The sequence below is a fragment of the Crinia signifera genome, chromosome 1 (genome assembly GCF_055691185.1).
Source record: "Crinia signifera chromosome 1, ASM5569118v1, whole genome shotgun sequence".
Taxonomy (NCBI): Eukaryota; Metazoa; Chordata; class Amphibia; order Anura; family Myobatrachidae; genus Crinia; species Crinia signifera.
In genome coordinates, this window is record NC_139217.1 from 159,791,749 (window position 1) to 159,817,272 (window position 25,524).

At 42.5% G+C, this 25,524-nt stretch overlaps 1 protein-coding gene across 8 annotated transcripts in view; it reads right to left on the minus strand.

Moving 5' to 3' along the window:
• CSGALNACT1 (chondroitin sulfate N-acetylgalactosaminyltransferase 1) overlaps positions 1–25,524 on the minus strand; it is a 352,935-nt gene that overhangs the window by 200,320 nt on the left and 127,091 nt on the right. For 5 of the 8 annotated variants that reach the window (XM_083175360.1, XM_083175409.1, XM_083175374.1 and 2 more), the window contains one exon: positions 5,693–5,753. The exons of 1 other annotated variant lie outside the window; for it this stretch is intronic. The gene's annotated coding sequence lies outside the window, so the exon portion shown is untranslated. Of the gene's footprint in view, positions 1–5,692; positions 5,754–6,135; positions 6,451–25,524 lie in introns of those variants that run through there. 2 more of the 8 variants (XM_083175402.1, XM_083175369.1) reach the window with 1 other exon arrangement.

Below are 25,524 nucleotides of genomic sequence, written 5' to 3' on the forward strand. Positions count from 1 at the left end.
ACCCGGCTACAAGGGTGGAGGTAGAGCGCATATTTTATGAGACGCTGTACCGGGCCCGTGTGGGGACTCTGTCCCGGAACACACGTCTCACCGATGAGACCCCTCTGCCTAGGGTTGAATTTCAACCCATCAGCCCAGCTCCTATACCCCAACAAGCGGTATTTCACCCGGTGCAATATCCCCAGTATCAACATTTACAGCCACCAACTGGGCAAAGGCAGCACCAACCGGCAACGTTGGCTAATACGCTCCCACCAGGTCCACCTGGTGTCCCCTTCCAGAGTTTATTGGAAAGTCCATCTCCCTCCCAACCACCGATGGATACAGGGGATTATGGGGTGGGACAAGTTTACCACCATATGTAAATATTTTATATAGTTTATTTAAGTGCATTATTGTTTTAAATATTTTTATGTTTAAGTATTTCTTTATTATTTATTTACTTGTTATTTATGTTATATTTTTTATAAGTTTATAAGTTAATAATTTATATAAAAATTAAAAATTCTGTAATCTAGTTGGTGTCCGTGTGAAAATATCATTTACCATGCAGGGTGACTATAGGGCACAGATATACATACGTACAAAGTACCAGGAGAAATTGGCATAGAAATAGGTGTGGTGGAGCAACTACTTGCTAGTACATAAACACCAGTATACATAAACACCAGTACTGGGTACAGTCTGCACTCCAGGTGCCGTGGCATTGTGCCCTCCTGGAATGCCTGGCACCTGAGTACTACCACTCACTTGCCGTGATTCGGCCTCCACCTCCCCCTCCTTGCTGCAAGAAGACGCAGAGGACAACTTGTGCGGAACTGTGAGTATACAAATTTTATTGGCAAAATATTGATTATTACACACCAAAAAACAATATATTTACAATGACAAAAAGGTACATTTTTAAGCAATCATGTCATTCTGCCACTCCACAGCCCCAACACCATTGAAATAATTCAAGTACTCGTCTCTTGACAACTTTGCTTGCGTTGATGCATTTCTGGTGTTTAAATTAGTTGCCAAAGCTGTCAGACCAATAGGCTCGTCAACAACTTGGCTCTCGTCCACTGTAGCCCCCAGTTGTTGTGTGTGCACCGCTTTTCTGCGCATGTAGTTGTGCAGCACACAACAGGCCAGCACCACTTTGTCAATCTTATCTAGGCGCAGATTGATGGCACTGTGAAAAATTCTGAATTTATTACTCAGAATCCCAAACGCATTTTCAACCACTCGCCTGGCACGTGACAGGCGATAGTTAAAAATGCGTCGTTCCCTGTTCAGTGCCCTTTGTGGGTAGGGTTTAAGGACATTAGGGTGCAATGCAAAGGCCTCATCCGCCACAAAAACAAAGTTCAAACCGTGCTCATTTTCAGTCCGCTCTGGCAGATTCAGTTCATTTTTTTTCAGTTGGTCGTGGAAAAAGGTATTCTCCAGGGCTCCTCCATCTGAAACTCTACCATTTTTCCCAATGTCCACAAATACAAACTCGTATCGGGCATTAGCGATGGCCATTAGAACAATGCTGAAGAACCCCTTATAATTATAATAAAAAGATCCACTCTTTGCAGGGGGCATGATCCTGACGTGTTTGCCATCGATAGCTCCACCACAATTAGGGAAATTCCATAGATCACGGAAATCACGTGCAATATTTTGCCACTCCTCCTTGGTCGATGGAAACTGCAATATAAAAGTATATGCGTATTAATAATCTGTTTGGTTGATTTTAGACCCATCAGCCCTCCCCCATTGCAGCCTCAAAGCTATTACCCGCCTTATCAAAATGACCCCCCACCCACTGGTGTAAAAGATTAAATCAACAGGCATTGTAAAGATATACATATAGGGTACAGGTATGTGCACAGCTATACATATGGGGGACATGTATGTAATTTCCATATTTACCTTCATGTATTTGTCCTGAAGAACTTGGACGATGGCATCACAGGTGTCTGGTATTATCAACCCCAGCGCTTGAGATGATATTGCGGTGGTGAATCTCAGGTCGGCAAGGGTCCTGCCTGTTGCCAGGTAACGCAGCGTTGCCACCAGTCTCTGCTCTGCAGAAATGGGCCTCCTGAAATAGGTGTCCTCTCTCTCTATTAAAGGGGTAACCAGTGTCAGCAGCTCCATAAAGGTAGCGTCATCCATACGGAGATAATTCCTGAAATCATCAGGATTGTTCTCCCGTATCTCCTGTAGCAATGGCATGTGGGAGAAGGTGTCTCTCCTCAGAAGCCAGTCTCTGGTCCAGCAGCTCCGATTCTTGGTCCTTTTTCTTTTTTTAATAGCCCGCAATCTAATGGCCATAGCAGCCAAAATGCACGCACGAGCCTTCCTTCTCCTCAAGCTCATGATTAAAAAGGCCCAAATGCACCGATAGACGAACGAACGTACGTACGTATATCCAGTACAGCTAGCAATGATCTGAATAGTCACGGCTCTATTCACTGTACTACACGAACGATTCTTTGTTCCGTGATCACGCCTCGTTTTGGTATGCTCTTTTAAATCCAGCCCATTATGATAATGTTGTGTACATTTTTATCGTGCGAATAGCCAGAACGGGAGAGTGTGTACGGTGGTACAATCTTTTTCTTGCGATTGTTTGGACGGGAGTACATCGGACGTCGCAAGTAAAATTGTACATATGTGTACGCGCAGATCGGTCGTATGTTTCGGACGGCCGAACGTGTATTCGGTCGATCGAACGGTCGCAAGAAAAATTAAATTGTACATATGTGTACCCAGCTTTAGAGTCTGAAGATATACAGTAGGAGGGGCATAGACTATCGACAATATACATATGCTCCAACAATTCAGGGATGTTCTTTGAACTTTGCTTTAATAGAATACTCTTCTCTTCTATATTTGGGAGCCTCCCAAAAAAAAAAAATTAAATTTCATTACTAAAAATAGAATACCCACTGATAGTCCAAGAACAACATCTGCCACTGCTCCGAGACTGACAACTCTACTCTAAATCGCTAAAACGCAAAACGGGTGACCTCTACCAGCAGGCAAAAGTGTAGTCAGCACATTCATCAGACCCAGCACACTCAGTAGGGTAGGCTGGTATCACTGGGCTTCTGCAGAAGTCTTGTTATGGGCCTTAGCATCACGCTATTCTGCCACTCAGTAATGGTATGTGCATGGGAGTTTTTAGCAGCAAATCTCGCTGTTTTAGCAGCCGCATACGTCGATTCCCCCTCGCTCCAAATACGGAGTGAGGGGGAATCGGTATATGCAGTGGGTCAGTTGAATATTGACCCTGCGAGCTGTGACAGCGAGCAGGTAGCACTGCTCGCTGTCACAGCTCGCAAGCAGCATTGAATACTGCCCATAGTATCGCATCTAGTTCAAAATGCATGCGATGTGCTGGAATACAAAGATAACTGTTTGTGTTGCATCTTTGTGTGGTTTATATTGTGTAACTATTTCAAACTGGAACAGAAGCTATAACACCTGTTATAACACAATTTCCCTTTTCATATAATAGCTGTGAGTCTCTGCTGTGCCATAAGAGCACGGTGCATGGATTGGCCCCAGAGATTCCGCAATATTCCACCAAAGTACCAGCTTGTGTGACGTACCTCACCCTTTAATAAGGTAATGATGTCATGCAAGAAAGCATGTGCAGGGGATACATTTCGTAGGTCTACAGTCAATAGGTCGACACAATATGCTCAACATGGCTACGGCCAACACATGAAAAGGCCAACATCAACTTTTTCATATAGTTTACCATCCAAGTGGACAACGATGCAAAAAAAGCGCGAAAACCTCATGTCAACCTTTTCACATGTCGACCTTTTGTTTATGTTGACCTTTTCACTTGTTGACATTGTGCATACCTTTTAGTGTCGGCTTGCCGACATTGACGTTCTTGTGTCGGCCGAGACCATGATAATTTCAAAGGCTCAATATATGCAGATTAGTAGCCAAGGCAACATTGTAACTGATAAAACGGCTATAAATAATGTGAAGGCTGCACTTCTATTATAACTTATAAGACAGATCTACTCGATCTGTATTATGCTATTTTTCTAATAATTACATTGAAACAGTTTTCTAAACAGTGTATTGATTTATTGTCTCCCCACATGTTGCAGAGGGTGACTCGTCCATGCCTCAGGCATCACACTATGTGCACCAAAGCAGCCACAGTGAATCTTATGTATGAGTATGTAATACTGGGGGCCAGATGCACTAAGCTTTAAAAAAGATTAAATGGAGAGTGATAAACAACCAATCAGCTCCTGTATAAAATTTTTCAAACACAGTCTGTGACATGGCAGGTAGGAGCTGATTGGCTGGCTGTTTATCACTCTCCATTTTATCACTTTTGAAGTTTAGTGCACCTGGTCCCCGAAGAGTTGTGTTCACATAGACCGTGTACGGCTACTTAGCTGTACACCGTGTGTTCAACCTCTTAGCTTTAGGTAATGTAAAGAACGTTCCAGATGGAGAAAAGGACTACATGGGAGTACAGGACATAAAGGGAGTTCATCCCAAAGCAAAAGGTCTCTGTAGTAACGATTGCTCAGGTAAAGAAGCATTAAGTACCATTTATACGATACACAGGAATAGTGGCTCTTTGACAAGTCATAACCGGTAGAAATGGTATAAAAAGCATATTTATCTCACAAACATCTTTCTGAGAGTCTTCTCATCATGGGAAACAATGTATTCAACATGGGATATGTCATACCAAACTCTCCTGTAATGTCACCATTTTTGTTACACAAGGGTTAATATGAGAGGAGCATAAGCATAGGTCAATAGCGCTCCATTATTCTTTGCGCAATTACATTTGCAGCAGTAAAATAAGATTTATTTTATGAAACAAAAAAAAACAGTTCAGCAAGCACATCATGAGCCCTTAATGCCCAGTTCTTGCAAGCATCATAAAGTTACAATAAAGAGCACATTTGGACAAGAAAATGGAAGCTCTTAAGGCCCCCACACACGTATGCGACTTCTAGGAGGAAAAATTCTCAAAGGCTTTGGCTTGAGCGGCATGTGATATATCCCATTCCCGGCTGCCGGGAGGCTGCCCGTGCTGGAGGTCGGACGTTCAGGCCGGTACAATCTCTGACTCCGATTTGACGAGTATGGGACCGCACATCGGATCAGATCAAAGGTCTAACACATCCGATTTGGACACTTTTCACATGATTTCTCAGGCCGATCCGTCAGAATCGGATAAAAAAATTGCCAGCTTTAGGCAGAATCTATCAATATCAGATGACAGGAAAGTAATACATTTCATTTTATAATATAACAGAGTGCAAAGTCTGGTAGATGATTGGCAGATTATTATTTTTTACAGTATTTACCAAAATACACACACTTCTGCAGAACTAAAGTCAAGACTTGGGGAATCTAGCTGTTTCCTCGGACCATCTGAAATACCACGTCCCTTGGTAAACCAGCAATAAAAGACCTCCTACCTTTTGACTGTAAATACCCTGTTTGTTGTATCACTGTCTCCTTTTGTAAAGCGCAACGGAATATGCTGCGCTATACAAGAAACTGTTAATAAATAAATGTTTTTACAAATGAAAAATAATCTCCTATGGTACAGATGTTATGCACCGTGAAGAGTTTCTTTTACATTATCTATACAGTTTAAATGTCACAAAATGACAGAATTCATGCAAGCTAAAAAGGCAAGAATATCACCACCTACCTCGCGCATCAGAATTCAACGCATGCATCCAAATCCAGGTTCCACAGTGCTGGTGTAAAATCTGGCCAAAAAGAGAAAAAAAAAAAAGAAAAATAAATTCCATACACAAATATGACTAAATTAAACATAAGCCAATCACAAATACAAATGTGATTAAGTTAAACATAAAGCTGACTGGTACTGCAGCCAATTGGTTACACTTGATATCCCAAAAGAGACAGAACAGAAAAAATGCAAGTTCTGTGCATGAGATACCTGCAGCCATGAGCATGTCCAGTTTTTAAAACTAGTTGCTAAAGTAACAGTCTCCTATGACTCTGCTCTGAATGTACTGCAGGTATAACTGAGTGCAATGTAAGAGCCTTCTGTTGAGGTCACTGGCATCCTTACAGTAACCGGCATTATGCAGTAGAAAATTGATAGATTGAGATTAAAATAATAACCTTAGTAAAAAGAATCTTCTTGCTTCGACAGCCTTTATTTTTTTCAGAAGAATATGAAATCCACAAACTTCAAATTCACTGGGCACATCTGAGAAGTGAAAAAGGAGCCTTCTGTTGCGTCAAAGAGCCCACTGTGAGCACGAAACACTGAACAGTGCGATATTACACAGGCTGAAGACAGCTTTCCCATGTACTTGCTGCATCATTTCACAGGACGAGCTGGAGTCTCTCCCGCATCGCTTACAGAGCAGCTGTACTCTACAGCTTCAAGAGGCAATCTCTCCCCTTCTCTAAACGGATGCTATTGACTGGAAAGAGGCACAGAAACGTGCATTCATCTACAGGAATGACTGTAGGGAGGAAAAAGAAATTCAGACCGGCCCTATTCTGCGGAGACAGATGAGCAGAAAGGCTCATTGATTGTTTGTACCTTGGTGGTTCATACCCACATTCCACATAATAACCGCCCTTGTACAACTATTTAAAGTACCATGAGAAAATAAACTTTTCATACCGTATTGAGCTCAGTACACAACTTTTCTCCATGGTTGCTTAACCTCTAAAATCTCAAGACTAACATACATTCCACAAAGTCCTTTACCATGTTTTCCTGGTCAAGTCATTGCTTCAAGTCATTTTCAGTGTACTACTGCAGGGAAGTACAGATGCAGCCAGACCAATCGCACCAGCGTGCAAGATACCTTTGCAAGCAGATTGCAAACATGTTTGGGGCGATTCTCATCTGCAATCTTGTAGACAGAAAACATGGTGACAGTATGTCATGTGACCAGGGGCAGAGTGGGAACTAGAAGTGGCTCTGGAAAAAAATCTAGAAGTGGCCTCATGTGGGCGGCACTGAATCAAATGTAGAAAGAACAAACACCAATATAAGTGGGATTATTACATCACTATAGCAGCGTGGAAGCAGTTGGTTGCAAAATATGTGGCAGCCATGTGTCCCCCAGAGCTTTAAGCTGACTACTCTGTGTGGGGCCACATCTTTAAAAAAAAAAAAAAAATCACTGTCTGACAGGTAGCCTCATAGATGCATCGGCCTACCGGGAATATTCACTGTGAGGTCTATGGGAAATCTGCCCCTGCCGGTGACCATTCTTTTTGACTATAAAGGTTTCTCAGATTGGCAATCATTGGAGGGTCTGGTAGGCTAGTCAGTACATTTTTAGGTGGCTACAGCATTCGCATATTTTTGCATATCCACTGCATACATGACCAGAATCAGGCCAAAAGTACATAACCTGACATCAACAAGTCTCTTAACGGTGTTATTATAATGGCATGATATTTCAGGGCCGTAGCAGGTATTCCTAAGTTTGTCATGGACGAGGGTTAGAGACTGTAACTGAATCACAATGACTGGTGCTACACTAACACAAGAAAGGCAAGCTCGCAGATCCCCAAGTTCAGATGAAATGAGGGCAGAGCCTAATACACTGAATACACTATCACTCTACCTGTTATAACATACACAGTTGTGGGACAGGCAGGCCTATCGCAATAAAGGGGCCTGAAGCTAGCAGCATTATAATAGGTCAGCCCGACTCATTATAGTATGCTACTGTTGTGCTGTAGACCATAGCACAGAAGAGATGCAGTCCAGCTGGATGAAATGGGCCCTCCTCTGTCCTTCCCAGGTGTGCAGCACTTCCTTCCTCTCCAGCTGAGGTCTACTACACCGCTCTTCTGGATGCCTGGTGCTGCATGCTGCCATGATCATTCAGTGTTTGCAGTGTTTGGCTCCTTTGCTGGGATATTCTCCAGTTATGGTCCCATGTAAAAGGAATGGGTTCCTCCACTTTGGTCTCTGCAACCTGGTTCATCTCTCTCCTTAACACAGGATTTCCCTATGCAGGGCTCCTCCTTCTTTCCTGGGGGACTATCTCTGCTTATCCAGACCTCCTCAGCCTGCCTCTTATTCTGATGCTTATTACTCTGCTTCCACTGCAGACATCAGGGCAGATGTATTAAGCATGGGGAAGAGATAAACTGGAGATAAAGTGGAAGGAGATAACGCACCAGCCAATCAGCTACCAACTTTCATATTTCAAACATAGCTGATTGGATGTGACGTTATCTCCTTCCACTTTATCTCCTCGCCAGGCTTAATACATCTGCCCCACTAATAGCTTTTGGCCAGCTGCACTCTGAGCATCTCCGTCAACCCCTCCCTTTTACCATCTGCCTCTCCCCAGTAATCACAGACTCTATGGCTCCCCCTGTCACCTTATGTTTATCGCATATGAATTTAAACAGCATAGTCTCCTTGTGTGTCCTAGTCCTAGTCAAATCACATTGCTGTGAAGACACATTTTTGCCCAAAAAATGCCCACTGCTAGCAGAGTGTCATGGGACCTGGTGCTCTGAGAGGGGCTGTTTGGTGCAACTACAGCAATGATGTACAAGAACCCATCTGTACACTGGAGACTAGGGGTGACATTTAATGGGATGAGATATCTATTTTAGTAAAAAAAAAGCTGAATTCAGAAGTTTTTCCGAAATCGCCAACTTAATAGGATGCAAATTGTGGTTAAAAATAAATAAATAAAAAACGCACTTTTTGCTGCGAAAATCGTCAATTTTTCAACACACTTCAATTCGCATCCAGATGTTTTCCCATTAAAAAGTACACAACTCACAAATTTAATAGGATGCAATTTTTGAAAAACGTTAACAAAAATCATAGCACAAACAATCCAGGTTCTGACAGAAGACATGGAGACGCTTTTAGCCAATCAGGGCTGAGTGCTTCTATAACACTATGATAGCGGGAATACCCGCTGTCATTAGTGCGGAGGAAGCTGGCTCATCCCGCAGTCAGTGCAGGGTGAAACTGCAGCAGAGAGTCACGCTGGAGCCTGGAATGGTATGTATACTGTTGTAAAATTAGTCTATTTATTTATTAGCAGTTTCTTATATAGCGCACACAGATTCCGCAGCGCTTTACAGAGAATATTTTAAACATTCATATCAGTCCCTGCCCCAGTGGAGCTTACAATCTATATTCCCTACCACACATATACACACACACAGACATTCTAGGGTTAATTTTTGTTGGGAGCCAATTAGGCTACCAGTATACTTTTGGATTGTGGGAGGAAACCGGAGTACCCGGAGGAAACCCACGCAAGTACGGGGAGAACATACAAACTCCTCACAGTTAGAGCCATGGTGGGAATCGAACCGCTGACCTCAGCACTGGGAGGCAGTAATGCTAACCATTACACCATCCGTCCATATGTATTAAAGTAATACTTTTCTCTGTGATGATGCACCACATGCTAAGACTTGTGGTTCACCAAGTCCCAGCATGCAGGGGGGGGGGGGCTGCTGGGATTTGTAGTTCGACTGTAAAAAGCAATCTTTTAAAAAAAACTTTACATGTATCAGCCAGTACCGCCTAGGGACTTCAGAGACAGCCCCGGATGGGTGAAGCCTGGGGGGACCCCCTTCCCCACTCCCCCAGGTACCCCGGCCAAGGCTGACCAGTCACGGTGAGCATGGTATGGCCGGACCTTACGTAAAAAGTGTCCCCCGGCTGTGGCATGACACCACGGGCTGGCTGTTGGAGCCCTGTGCTGGTTCTAAAATATTGGGGGGGGGGGGGGGGGAGACATACAAATGAATGGGTGGCCATTTATTGGCTTAGAGAGCTCTCAGCAGCAACCCATTCTTTTGAATGTTTATTTTTTTTTTTTTTTTATTCTCCTGCCTGCATCTCTCAGGGAGTTACATGCGGTAAATCGCATGTGATTTATCACATAGAAAAAAATTGCACATCAAGTGCCAAATCATATGTGAGACTTCTCAGAGAGCTGCTGGGGGGGCTCAAAAGAAATGGGGTCTGACTTGTCCTAGTGGGTCTAGTGTATGGCGGCCTTTAGGTTTAGTTAGGTGGTGGTGTACAGTTGTGTTTCTGATGTCCATATGTTTTTTATGATAGGCAAAAGCCAGTGCTAGTGGCTGCCAATCGCTTTGACCACAAATAATTTTATTTAGTACTGGACCACCCAAGGCATTTAAGCAAGTGTCTAGAGGCACCTCAGGGTGCCTAGAAGCACAGTTTGGGAACCACTGGCTTAAATACATCTTAGTTTGAATACCAGAAGCCAATGGTAAAATTAGAACATGCTCCCAAAGCATTGCTTAATAAAAAGCTGCTTTCATTCTGTGCTTGTTTGGGAGATTAACATATCAATTAGTGCTATGCTATAAAAAAAAAATCAAATGAGACCACATTAAGATAAAAAGAATGCAAATGTGACATTTATGCATTAATGTTGTGTAAGCATATTGATATCCTAAGGCGAAATATAATCATTTTGTTTTCCAAGTGGAAGCAATCTCCATAAAACACATTTTATTTTATTTTTTCCCTGTTGCATGATCCCAAATCAATCTCCAAAAGGTAATTAGAAAAAATAAATAATCTTGTTGTAACCTTCTAAAATGGATTCACAATGCCATTAATCGGCAGTGCAATATGAATTCCAAAGGTTTTAACAGTAACACAAAAAATTAAATTCACAACTTTTAAACAGCAAAAATCCTAACAGGGTATGCCATCAGAGTGTGTGGTATGGGGCTCAGACAGTCGGGATCCCGGCAGTCATTAGCCCGACGTCGGGATCCCGACTGCCCATACTCAGACAGCATGGCGAGCGCAAAAAAGCCCCTTGAGGGCTCGCTGCGCTCGCCACGCTGCAGGCACGGTGACTCGCTACGCGAGCCACCTATTCTATTCTCCCTCTATGGGGTGTCATGGATCCCCACGAGGGTAAATAGCGGGTGGCCGTCGGGCACCCGGCTGTCTGCGTTTTGACAGTCGGGATCCCAACGTCGGGTAAATGACTGTCAGGATCCCGACTGACGGGAATGCGTCTGGCACCCCCATCAGATATTACATGAAATTGCTAGGATTTTAGTGAAGGCTAATTTGCACATTGCTGGAACAACAACACAGAAGACGTGGTGGTTGCCCTGAGTCCCCACACATAGCTATATAAACAACCTGGTGGCATATGTGGAAAGGAGATTTATGGAATAAAGGGCCTGATTCCTGATGCAACTTTGATGCAGATCAGGAGACTGCAATGCTGCTCACAGTGTCAAATCAGTCACAGAGTGATTGACAGGAAGAGGCCATTTGGGGGAAATAACAAGGATAGTCTGCAAAAACGCAAACATGTTGTGACCAGTTATGGGTCATGTTGTGAACAGTAAAGGGGCATGTTGTGACCAGTTATGGGGCATGTTGTGACCAGTTATGGGGCATGTTGTGACCAGTTATGGGGCATGTTGTGACCAGTAAAGGGGCATGTTGTGACCAGTTATGGGGCATGTTGTGACCAGTTATGGGGCATGTTGTGAACAGTAAAGGGGCATGTTGTGACCAGTTATGGGGCATGTTGTGACCAGTTATGGGGCATGTTGTGACCAGTTATGGGGCATGTTGTGACCAGTTATGGGGCATGTTGTGACCAGTTATGGGGCATGTTGTGACCAGTTATGGGGCATGTTGTGAACAGTAAAGGGGCATGTTGTGACCAGTTATGGGGCATGTTGTGACCAGTTATGGGGCATGTTGTGACCAGTTATGGGGCATGTTGTAACCAGTTATGGGGCATGTTGTGACCAGTTATGGGGCATGTTGTGACCAGTTATGGGGCATGTTGTGACCAGTAAAGGGGCATGTTGTGACCAGTTATGGGGCATGTTGTGACCAGTTATGGGGCATGTTGTGAACAGTAAAGGGGCATGTTGTGACCAGTTATGGGGCATGTTGTGACCAGTTATGGGGCATGTTGTGACCAGTTATGGGGCATGTTGTGAACAGTAAAGGGGCATGTTGTGACCAGTTATGGGGCATGTTGTGACCAGTTATGGGGCATGTTGTAACCAGTTATGGGGCATGTTGTGACCAGTTATGGGGCATGTTGTGACCAGTTATGGGGCATGTTGTGACCAGTAAAGGGGCATGTTGTGACCAGTTATGGGGCATGTTGTGACCAGTTATGGGGCATGTTGTGAACAGTAAAGGGGCATGTTGTGACCAGTTATGGGGCATGTTGTGACCAGTTATGGGGCATGTTGTGACCAGTTATGGGGCATGTTATGACCAGTTATGGGGCATGTTGTGACCAGTTATGGGGCATGTTATGACCAGTTATGGGGCATGTTGTGACCAGTTATGGGGCATGTTGTGACCAGTTATGGGGCATGTTGTGACCAGTTATGGGGCATGTTATGACCAGTTATGGGGCATGTTGTGACCAGTAATGGGGCATGTTGTAACCAGTTATGGGGTGTTTGACAAAAGCACATAAAATTGCTCATCAAGCCCTGTGTTAATTGTTATTATTTACACCAGAGTGACACCATATTGTGGCAGATACAGCATATTGCCTCATGATGATTTCCTATATGATGTGATCAAAGTTTGGTTGATTATGCAGCACCTGTGACTTCCTAATAAAAGTGTTTCCAGGGTAGAGTCATAGCTCTTGATGGTGGAATAGCTGCCCAAGTGATAGCCCAGGGTGTGGGCTACGGTAGGGACCACTGGAGCTTTCTGAAGAGTTTGTACTATCTTGTGACACCTGTATGTTGCAATGCTGTTACCATACTTAGTGATGTTGATTACCTGATCAGCTGTTTTGCCTGCACAAAATATTTTCTGCATTAATTGTCCATGAGTGCCACCTGAATATTCATCTATATACTTACTAACCCAGGGGAGGGCACCCAGTAATTCATTCGATTGAAGGCGAGGAGAGAGTGTATATGTATAAGTACCAACACACTCGCAATTCCTACGAATGGGGTGCAAACAGAACCCACACTTCCCAGGTTGGGGTGCAGTGGCCTGTGACCACACACATTCTAGTAAACACAATATACACATATATATATATATATATATATATATATAGAGAGAGAGAGATAGATGTGCGCTCTATTCACCACTTAATAACCATACATTGGTACATAAAATGTATATTTATTCAGACTTTCTTTACAGTATAAATGAAATAGTTTTTCAATAAAAACAATGGCAATGTGGATTCCAGATTCAGACAAGATGTTATTCAAATGAATGACAGGAAAAAGATCCGACTTCAGAACAGGTAAACTTCTTTAACAAACGAAACCCTACGCGTTTCGTCCCTTAGGACTTCATCAGGGGCAAAAGATGATCTGAATATGAATCAAGTCTGGACAGTGCCATATATAAAGGTTTCTTCCAACGATATAAGCTGGATAGGTATGGTGGATAAATTGGGTAAGGTAACTGACCACGTCAGTTCTGGTAAAACCTCTGTCCTGCAGAGGTATAGGACTTCAAAGAAAGGGGTCCAATATCTGCCGATATCTAGCTTGAAGCGACAACTGCTCAACCACAGAGGTCCACGTTAGTGGTTAGCAGATACAATTTCAGCCGATATGTAGCTTGAAGAAAAGCTGCACAACCACAGAGGTCCACGTTAGTGGTTAACAAATACGGTGGAGAGATAATGTCCAACTCCTGTGGGTGTGCAGCGACTGCACACCCACAGGAGTTGGACATTATCTCTCCACCGTATTTGTTAACCACTAACGTGGACCTCTGTGGTTGTGCAGCTTTTCTTCAAGCTACATATCGGCTGAAATTGTATCTGCTAACCACTAACGTGGACCTCTGTGGTTGAGCAGTTGTCGCTTCAAGCTAGATATCGGCAGATATTGGACCCCTTTCTTTGAAGTCCTATACCTCTGCAGGACAGAGGTTTTACCAGAACTGACGTGGTCAGTTACCTTACCCAATTTATCCACCATACCTATCCAGCTTATATCGTTGGAAGAAACCTTTATATATGGCACTGTCCAGACTTGATTCATATTCAGATCATCTTTTGCCCCTGATGAAGTCCTAAGGGACGAAACGCGTAGGGTTTCGTTTGTTAAAGAAGTTTACCTGTTCTGAAGTCGGATCTTTTTCCTGTCATTCATTTGAATAACATCTTGTCTGAATCTGGAATCCACATTGCCATTGTTTTTATTGAAAAACTATTTCATTTATACTGTAAAGAAAGTCTGAATAAATATACATTTTATGTACCAATGTATGGTTATTAAGTGGTGAATAGAGCGCACATCTATCTCTCTCTCTATCTCTATTTTTCCCATCTGGTACCTATATTAACAGCTAGGTACGATAGAAGTGCAGCTCACAAACCGGCGCGGAAAAAGGATCACTAAACCCCACTCCCTTTCGATAATATATATATATATACACATACATATAAATAAATATAAAAGTATATTAAGCCACAAAATCTAGTGTGTGTTATATCAGAGGGAAATGTATAACCATTTTCCCATCCTTATTAAGAGGAAGTGTTTAAAATTAGGAACTGAGGTGTTCACAATTTGAAAAGAATTTTTTTTTATCTGAAAATAAAAATTATATGAAAAATATACGTATTTCCAATTGTGTAATTCTGAATGGCCAAAAGCAAATATGCAGCAGCAGTGGATTTTTTGAATGTCAATTTCCTTAGTGCTTCACATATAGGCCCATATTCAATGCTACGGCGAGCACACAGCATTTTGCATTCGGCGTGCGCTCGCCGTGATTCTCCAGGGTCCCTGTTTCGCCGCCAGTCCCGCTTCCACCCTATTCAACTGGCCAGGCTCTCGCTGCCCCTGACTGCGAAATTCTACCTCCCCGGCATATGGAGGACTGCACTAGGCAGGCGGATGGCAGCCTCCCTGCTGTACTCTGCAGTGGAGGAGGTGAATGGATGCCTGTGGTGTGGCATCCGTTCACCTCCTGGACGAGGGCTGGGGGGGTGTACGGGGGCTGGGGGCAGCCACTGGGTTTGCCCCCAGCACAGCGGTCCGGTGGGGAGCGCCGGTGTAAAAGGTAACAAATGCCGGATCGCACCAGGTTTAAGCTGGGTCTAAAAACCCAGGTGCGATTTGGCGTTTTGGTGTAAAAGGGGTATGACACACGCATGCAGCGGTGAATGTGTGCCTTATGACACAGATGTTGCACCCGTAAGCATGGCTTCATCTGTATTTTTTGTTTAAAAATGCTTTTTAAAAAGGTAATGTATTATCAATGTGCAACCAATAATAAAACCAACTCTAAAGTCCTTTCAATAGACAACAATCCAACACTGATATTTACCAAGAATCGTGTGGAATATCAGTGTTCAAAAGTAGTAGTGTAACAAAAAGCAAAGAAACAAACGCTACTCTCACTGCCCGATCCTTCATTGGGGCCCTGTGTTACTGATGACTGGTACTTTGTGTACCTATGTAAACCCTCGATCAAACAGCCTTTTTGTTGAGGTATAGTGTGGAATACTTTGGGACACCCAGTTTAATACTGAGTGCGTTACATTGCCGGTCAGACACAGTGCTGGTTACATTGCGTAAGATGTGGTTGGATACAGTGTGGGTCAGATACAGTGTGGGTTACATTATGAGTTGGATACAATCCAGGTTACAGTGTGGGTTTTTTACAATACAGGTTAGTTGCAGTACACACTGAATACAGTGCAAGTTACATTACGGGTCAGACAGTGCAGGTTGCACACAATGCAGGTCAGATACACTGTGGGCCAGACACAGTGCGAATTGTATACACCAAAAGTGATGGTGCGGTGTCTGTCAGGAGTCTCTGGGTGGAAGTGTACAAAATAAATGGGCTGACCACTGGCTGAGAAATGATCCCCCAGCCTATCAGTGGCCAGCCAATCTATTTCAATGAGACTTGACATTTGGGGCCTGAATCCAAAATGCGCAAAAATCCAACAGCAAGATGATGATGTTTTGCCTCCGGTGGATCTAAAAATTTGTGTGGGCTCTGTTTTCTGAGAACCGAACCCACTCATCCCTAGTATGACGTACAATGGAACTCGGCATGGAAAAAAGCCATTACGCCTGCATCGTAGGATGCAGAGACTCAATCCACATACACACTACATGATTCTGTCCGCAGACGATATAGCTAACAATATCGGCTGTGGGTCACAGATATTGAGTACACACTGAATGATATTGGTATAAAATATCATTCAGTGATGTCACCGGGACACCATGATCATGCGGGTCATTTTAGCTTTATAGCCAAATTGACCTCCATATTCAGCATCATCAATGGTCATTATAGACATGCGGGAGCGCACATAGTTAATGATATTGATATCACTGAGAGGGGCTTCTTTCACAATTATTTCAATTTTATTGAAGGCATCAAATGCAGTTCAAGTAATTTTGTAGTCCAGGGAGCTGATGCAGGTGATTGGTAAAGGGGTAAAAATGACAGGAGGAGTTGTGAGACCAAAATGACAACTTTTTTTGTAGATTCACATCCTATTGGCTCCGTCCCGTCACAATAGACCTCCAACTCCTGGCATTTTTCTCCCCATCCTGCTCACTTCACTAGGAAGTGGAAGGGTTGTGGCTGAACCACCTTCTCTTCCAATAAATCTTTTTATGTTGTAGACACTTTGTATCCCAATTGCACACTGAGTGAGAAATAGCTACACAAAAATCTTGATCTTGGATGCATATATCTGCAGATATAGGGCTAAGCCCCCAGGCCGTACGTTGGCATCTCTATGTCACTGGGGGTCCCTAATACTGGGCATGGATCTGGGGTGTAGGCCCCCAACATGCCGGCACAGGCTGACCACTCCAGAGTAGCACACAAATGAAAATTAGAAGGGGTTAATAAGAAGCACATGAGTGCTATGTAAGGAAGTGATGGTGTGAATAAAATAATACAAAATATATACAATATGATAGGGAAAACATAAGTGTTAATAAATTGTTAGGGTGTGCTAACCTGGAGAAGCCTTCTTCAGGTATATATGCATCACACAGCAAAACACAGGACCAGTAGGATCAGCAGCCTTTGTGTTGCATATACCTGAAGAAGGTCCTTAAAGGGACCGAAACGTTGTAATACTTTTGGATGCCTGAAAAAATACTGCTTGATATAAGCCCTGGTGAGTGCCTCCTCGAAATGTCTATATAATTGGATCTCCCTTTTGGGTTATCAAGGGTGAAATCCCAGTAATTTGTTCACCTTATATATATATATATATATATATATATATATATATATATATATATATATATATATATATATATATATATGTATGTATATATGTATATATATGTATATGTATACACACACACACACACACACACACACACACACAAAACCTCTTACATAATTATTTCCTCCCGCATCTTGCAGGAGGTTTCCATTTCAGTTATAAATCTCCTGCTGCCCTGCATTGTACTTCTACTGTCAATGGATTATTTACATTCTGAAAGGGGTACCACTAAGGAGTTTCTTTATAAAAGCAGTGATTTTCTGTAGCTGATCAAGACTCCCTGCTGATGACGCCATCCCCCTTGTGGAAACCCCTGACCGAAGAGAAAGACAGAAGCACATGAGCACACACAGGGCTATGGATGAATGCTGGTGTGCATTCATCCATAGTGTACTGCTGCGAGTTAGTGCCTTAGGAGAACAATTTCTGCTACTAATCTTTCTTTATTTGAACACATTTGTTTACTGAGAGTTGCTCTTAACCTACATGCAGGAAGGATAGGGAGTCCCTATCCTAGACAGATTCCCTATCCTTCCTGCATGTAGGTTAAGAGCAATATTTAAAATGAATTAACTATAAGGGCGCAGTCTTTGCAACTGTGCCCCCCCCCCCAATCCATCCCTTTCTGCCCTCCCATCCACACCACTCTGATCCCATCAGCACAGTTCCGTCAGACCTTCAGTTGCATAGACTGCATGTGTGTATTCCAATGAGCACACATTTCTGTGAATAAGCAGCTCCAACATTGTGTAAGTGACAGCAATCTCACTCAGTGCTGAATCTGCAGTTAACCAGAGGGCGAGATGGCATACCAAATTCTGTATTGTGCAAGGAACACATCCATTAAGGCGTAAGCCTTAGCCCTTTGCAGTCCAAATTTTTTTTGCAATTCAAACAGTCTGGTTTAAATGTTTAATGAATTGTCTTTTTTTTTTTTTTAATAAAAAAAAATGGCCTACATTGAATGTTGAACTATGTAAATGTTCTTATTTTTAAGGGGTTTAGCACTGGATCTGCTACTAGAGCTGGGGCGGTTGAGCGTTACTAGACGTTGGACCTGAAAGGGTTAATCATCTGAATTTCATTGCTTTTTTTTTTTAATTCAGTAGTTTTGTGAAACTTCAGATCATGATTAAGAAGCCATAATGGGAAACACCTGTCCATACATTAGTATGTACTACGCCACACCAAAAAAAACCCTGTTTCGGCTCTGTACTCCTCCCTCCTCGCTTTCTCTGGGAAGAATGGTTTCTGTGCGCAGCATAAGTGGGCACTTGATTTGGGTGTACTTAATTATGAAGAATGGGATTGTATTGTTAGGTCACCTAAGCGCGCCACCGCATATGCTAGGTTCCAACAAATTCAGTTGTTCCGTTGTACATCCTGCATTGAATCTACTGGATTCCTCGTAGATTACTCAAAAGTGGAGGCCTCTCATCAGGAGCTTGTCCTAAATTCTCAGATGCTGCAGCTGGCTTCTGGCACCTTTTGTGGCAGTGCCCATGGGTGGTCTTCTGGCAAGATGTGATCTCTACTGTAGGAAGCACAAGTATATCTATTCCACTTATGTCCCATCGTCTAAGTGTGTTTGGTTTGGACTTAGCGGGGTCTCTCCCTACCTATCTGTCTATATGGAAATAATCTAATCTACTCACCCTAGCACGTGTATGTATTGCCCGTACCTGGATGAGCTTAGAGTCACCCTGCCACTTATCCTGGGTTGTGCTAGTTCAGTGATGGCTAACGTTGACACTCCAGCTTTTGTTGAACTAAACATCCCAGCATGCCCTGCTACAGTTTTACTATTTGGCCATGCTAAAACTGATGCAGGACATGCTGGGATGTGTAGTTCAACAACAGCTGGAGTGTCAAGGTTAGCCATCACTGTGCTAGTTAATGTTACACTCTCCCATGAGCATTTTAAAAAAATGTGCCCAAAAGTATGACAAAGTTTCAGGTCTCTGGCACAATTCCCTGTTCACTCATGTATTGTTTCTTTTTGTCCCTCCGATGCCCACCTAGCTGCTTGCATGCTTATATTTTATACACAAATGTTTTATCTGTATGGGACTGCTTCAATCATAATTTCTAATTATTTTATTCCTGCTGTTTGTGGTCTTTGTCCCTTTACAGTTTATCGATTACCAGTTCGGACAGGGTTTCATTTTGATGCATATCTTGTACTGAATATGGCTCGCTACTGTTCTGCTTGTACCACAATTTGCCATCTGAAACCAATTTACAAAATGTCTCTCTATTTTAGGAAATGCAAGCATTGTTTTTTGTTTTTTTTCTTTTATTGTTTTTTTGTTATGTTTTTATGTTTTGAAAAGCATTAATAAAAATACTTGATTAAAAAAAGAAGCCTTAATGGGAAATGTGAAACCATTTTTTTGTCTATAGAATATATTGTATATGCATTGATGTTTTTAGTGTTTTTAATATATTGGATGGTTTAGGATTAAACACTGGTTTTTATGACATGTAAGGATGTAATATGTTTAATTACATTTTTGTTTAGAACATAATAACAATTACCAGTCTGGAATTTGGACAGTGCTTCCTTAAATTGGCTTTTTACAGATTTTCCTTTTGAGAGTCAGCTCCTCGTTACAGTGTAACGCTGCAGTCCAGACGTGGCAAATTCCCTGGTCTCTGAGATAGTATATAAACATTGTTGTTTCATGTTTTGAAACCTTGATTCATGTTCAAATAAAATATATGTGTGTGTATTTCATGTGTTGGTACAACATACATGCAAGACACCTCAAGATACCTCATAGAAATATAAAAATATTCTGACATACGGAATAATCCATACTTGCCCGCATTAGATTTCACCTCTCCGGCAGAAGCCTGAAAAGGCAACACGTCAGGGGGGCAGAGGCAAGGCTGACATCATTTGGCCCCACTCCCCATGCTGGAAAACACTGTGATTTGAAGGCCGTGTAGAGGGGGCGGGGCTTAAATTATGTGATCACATCATATAAGCCCCGCCACCTCACAGCGGGCAAGGGGGGAGCGGGGGCTATCACCAGAAAGCAGGAGACTTGCTCACCTTCCCAGAGGTGGGGGTGGGGGGGGGGGGGCGGAAGAAGGACCCGAGTTTCAGGGGCTCCCGGCCATTCTGGGAGGGTAGGCAAGCCTGGAATAATCCCTTATCCAAAATGCTTCTGGTCCTTTTTTATAAGGGATACTCAACCTGTACAGGACTATGTTTACATTTTGGCATAGAATGGAAAAGCACTGCATGTGGAACGTTCCGGTATTTTGGGACATTCACGAATCCCTCCCGCCGCCGGCAGTGTCCCGCGGGGGGGGGGGGGGCAGTTGTGAGTCCCCCCTGTCATCCGTGAATAAACATTGTGCGCATGTGCACAGCGTCTATTCTTGCAGGCAGAGGGGCTGGCCAACAGCTCACAGAGCTGCTGGGCATGCCCGCACTGTGGCGGAAAATGGGGGTGTGGCCTTGCAACAGTGTCGCAAGTATAGACCACACCCCCTTTCTGATAGGCCTTGCCCAAAAAATAGCTGCGCGCCTTCGGCGCACACCCTGTCCCTCCTTGGTATCTCCGAAAGTTGGGAGGTATGACACAGTGATGAATTACCATGATGATCACAACTCTGTGAAATGCCAAAGACAAATCCTGCTAAAATTGCTTAAAAATATCCATTACAGTTGAGTCAACAGTTATTCTATATTCTACTGTACAGTATGTGACTATTTTATGACAGTGACCATTTGTTATCCTTAAAACTGAATTGTTAAACTGAAATTACCTTCACAGTGTGCACAATTAAACTGCATCGGAGAAAGTCAGGCTGCTACACAACCTGAAAAGGCTGTTAAGTATCCACATGCATTATGAAAAATAGAGCTCTTGCAACTTTCAAGAGGACACATGAGAAGTGAGCATTAGAACTACATACCTCCAAACATGCGTCCTCAGTAGTCGGGACGCCCAGAAGGGCGCCTCCGGCGCGGCCCAAAAAATTTGGGGGCATGGCCTAATTTTCGGGGCGTGACCTATACTCGTGCCCCCATTTTCGTCATTGTAGGGTCATGCCCAGCAGCTCTGTGAGCTGCTGGACATGCCCCCAGTCCTCTCGGCAGCAGGAATAGACGCATGCGCACAGCGTCTATTCAAGGTGACTTGGGGGACTCTCAACTGCCCCCCCCCCCCCGCCACGGGACACTGCCGGCCGCGGGAGGGAATGTCCCAAAAAATCGGGACATTCCCGCGATAGGCGGGACATTTGGAGGTATGGAACTAGACCGGTTGTAAATGACTCATTGTGACCTCATACAGGGAGAGTTGTCACAGCAACAGTCAGCAAAACAGTAAAGAGGACACCTGTAAAGGACAGTATAATATCAGTGCTTTACAAGTAAATCTAGGTGTTTAACCTGAAATGTGTGATGTATTGGATTGTTATGTTGTGCATGATGTCACAACTCACATCCCTGGGCTTTTCTTAAGGGGTGTACACAACCTATACGATATTGTCTACGGACAATGGGGATTATTCATACTTGATTGCAGCTGGGAGATTTAGATGCTCCCTGTGTTCAGATAGCCGCCGCCCACCAGAGTGAACACCTGCAGTGTGCAAACATGCAAATGGCTTTCAAAAATATCGCAGCCTGGGGTCTAGATGCAAATCCATTCGCAACTTACTCCCCATGAAATTATTTTTCCTATGTGTGCAGTCTGTGCGTAACCTAAAAACCTACTCGGCCAGTGCAATATAAACAGGCTGATCAGGGCCGGAGCTGACATCACAGCCCCTCCCTGAAAACAATTAGAAATGCCTAGGTTTTTGCTGACACTCCCAGAAAATGTCTGGGTGACACCCACAAATGCTGTACTCCTGTCAATCAACTTGCGAACAATTGCCATTAGAAAGGATGCTGTATTTTTTACTGATGAGGTATGAATAACTCCCAATGTCTTCAACGATTTCCACCTGACCTCCCAAGTGAACAATTTTGTGCATACACACTGAATGAGATTGTTAAAAGTTATTGTTCAGTGTCATAACCTGGCCCTGCAACTGAACAAACAGTCATTGATGATATATTGAGCTACATGTATAGGGGGGCTGTTAATGAGCTGCTGGAGCGAGCATCATTAACCCTTTGATTGCCAAGTGAATTTGTGAAAATAGGTGTGAAAATGACCAAGCAAAGATTATTATTCATCATAATGACCTATAGGGGGAAATTTACTAAAGGAAATTTGTAAAAAAATAGGTATATTTGTATCCAGAAATACACTCATTTTTGACATTTAGGGGGAAATTTACTAAAGGAAATTTGTAAAAAATAGGTGTATTTGTATCCAGAAATACACTTATTTTTGACATTTACTATCCCAAAAATACGGCAATTCGTATTCGTATTGATAGCACATCAATACGAGTACGAATTGCCGTATTTTCGGGATAGTAAATGTCAAAAATAAGTGTATTTCTGGATACAAATACACCTAACTGTTTTACAAATTTCCTTTAGTAAATTTTCCCCTTACTATCCCGAAAATACGGCAATTCGTATTGATGTGCTATCAATACGAATACGAATTATCGTATTTTCGGGATAGTAAATGTCAAAAATAAGTGTATTTCTGGATACAAATACACCTATTTTTTACAAATTTCCTTTAGTAAATTTCCCCCATAATGTTTACCTTATATAGGAAATATAATATTTTTTTTACAAAAGGTTTTTTTATTTGAATTTATAGAACAAATGTGAGCGGATATTTTGAACATCTCTCACAGTTAACAAGAGCGCACACATGATCATTTTAGCCATTGTGAAACTATATATTTCACAATGACCAAAATTAGCTCTATAGTTTGTAATATCTCATGGTGTGTACAAGCTTTTACTTCACAAAAAGGTGGACAGGATCCACCAGAGTGGCCGATTCCCCAGGGAATAAAGGAGGACATCTAGTCTTCTAGAAATATCAGAAGAGCTGGAAAGTATAAAAATACCGATTTGTAGTAGTGTAACACCAACCTTTTTCTTTTGCTGGGTTTTATAAAAATACCTACCGTAATTTAATTTAAAATTGTGATCACATTTGAATAAGTGAAAATGGTCTTTTTTAGTTTCATTTAAAAAACGAAAAACTTAGTAAACTTGTATAAAAGTAGTGCACTTTGCAAATGAATATGAAATGAATATGAATTAGCAAACTGGTCATGGCTAAGAGCACCAGTGAACCAATTTGTTCCCAAAATGAATCCACTTTAATGTGCCATTTGGGGCCAAGGCTCTTACTGTCTTACACTAACTACAAGTGGCTTAAAGTTTTCTGTAAAAATATTTATGTATTTTTTAAAGTAACAAGCAAAATAATTATCATCTTAAAAATTGAAACTAGAATCCTACAATATTAAGTTTCTTTAAAATGATATGCAAATTCACATTCCATTATTTACATCTGTGTCCACATACAGTACATCTAGCCTATTTGTAATCTAAAAACAGCCCATCTAGTTGCACCATCCCATGGTGTGAACCAAACGCTGAGTCACGCCACCTGAACTCGCCTCTTTTGCGCAACTTTTTCCATTTAAATGCACCTTATTTGCATCACTATGTAAATAAGATGCACAGATGATGTGGCATGCCTACATTCTGCAACTGCAGCTTTACCTGCATATGAAATGTAACATAGCATTTTGTATTCAGATATATAGATATAGGCATGGGTAAAGAAAAAAGTGTGAGGAACAGCGCTTCTGCTATGCTATAGTATGAATACACTGTACACGGCTAGGTAATATTAATGAGTGATTTTAATAAATTAGCACAACATTAAGACATTGCATGCATGGATTAAAAAAGAGCCATAAGGTTTCTAGTGGGTCTCAAAAGTGTATATACTGCACCTCCAATCGATCAATCAAGCGTATAAATAACCTGCATAGAGTTCTGGTCGATTGTCCAGCACATAGAAATTGGTCCAGTCAGATTGTATCCGTATTGAAACAACTCGTGAATATTTAAGCAAGGGCTCCACAAGCTGCAGAAGGTGGAAGCCAGTCCCTCGCCAAGTTGAGCAACGATACCTGGAAGCATTCCTTTAATTATGCCGGCCCGGCTAATAGATTGTACTTAGGAGTGCAGTAATAGTTCTTGAAAAAGCTGCCTTGAGCGTCGAAACGCATAGGTGCCACTGCTGGAGTGCCATTTGACCATAAACTTTTTTGAACTGGATAGCCACCACCACTTGCCACATTTCAAATCCATATATAGGAGAAATATGCAATATTTTTATTAAATGAAAAATGTGCAACACATCTGTGTTTCATTTAGCGCAGTTCACCCTCTTCCTGTTTTTTTGTTATCCATTTGTGTTGAGGCTGACTACCCCAAATTTGAACGGCTGCTTAGCAAAGCATACCCATATCAAGCGCCTCATATCCTGATAACTTGTTATCTACCTTTGCAACTACACATAGTCCCAATTGAATAGGCTCAGGAATATAAAACAATGGTAGGCTCAACGCGTTTCAACGTGGAAGCACCCACGTCTTCATCAGGAGCAAGGAGTAGAATGAATCACTAGTGTCCTGAGGCCAGTATATATACCCCTCAGTTGATTGTAAAAACACTTACAGGTGTACCTAGCCGTGTACAATTTCCCCCAATAATAAACAAAGTAATAGCACAGAAGACATATACATATTGAGCTTATTTCTAATTACAGATCTTATTAGGAATTAAAGTTTCTGACAAGGGATCATAGATAAATTGATATTAAGATTATGTATATAACATCAGTGACCCTGGTGATGGTCCAGTGACAAAATATAGGCATGCCATATATTTTTATCAGCAAGATCTGCTTCTGCCTCTTATTCGTACAGTAAGGCAAATAAAGGCATTATCGGCAAAAAAAAGCAGCCTGATGTTAGCAGAGCACCATGAGACCTGTCTGCTTACTCAGAACATGCATCACATTATTTTTGTACACATTGCGATTTGAATACCAAGAATGCAGGCAGGTCAGGATTGTTTTCTAGGCGCCAGTGGTGTAGCTAGGTGCCACGGTGCCCGGAGCAAGGGCATGTTTCGTCCCCCCCCCCCGATTTGCAGTAGGCGGGGCTCTTGCGCAGCAAAAGGGGGGCGCAGCCTAACACTATACCACACACCGTAATGCCCGATGCACAATTTAGCAAACTACCCATTACACATATAGCCATGGTGGGGGTTAGTGAGGGTTGAGAGAAAGAGAGGTGG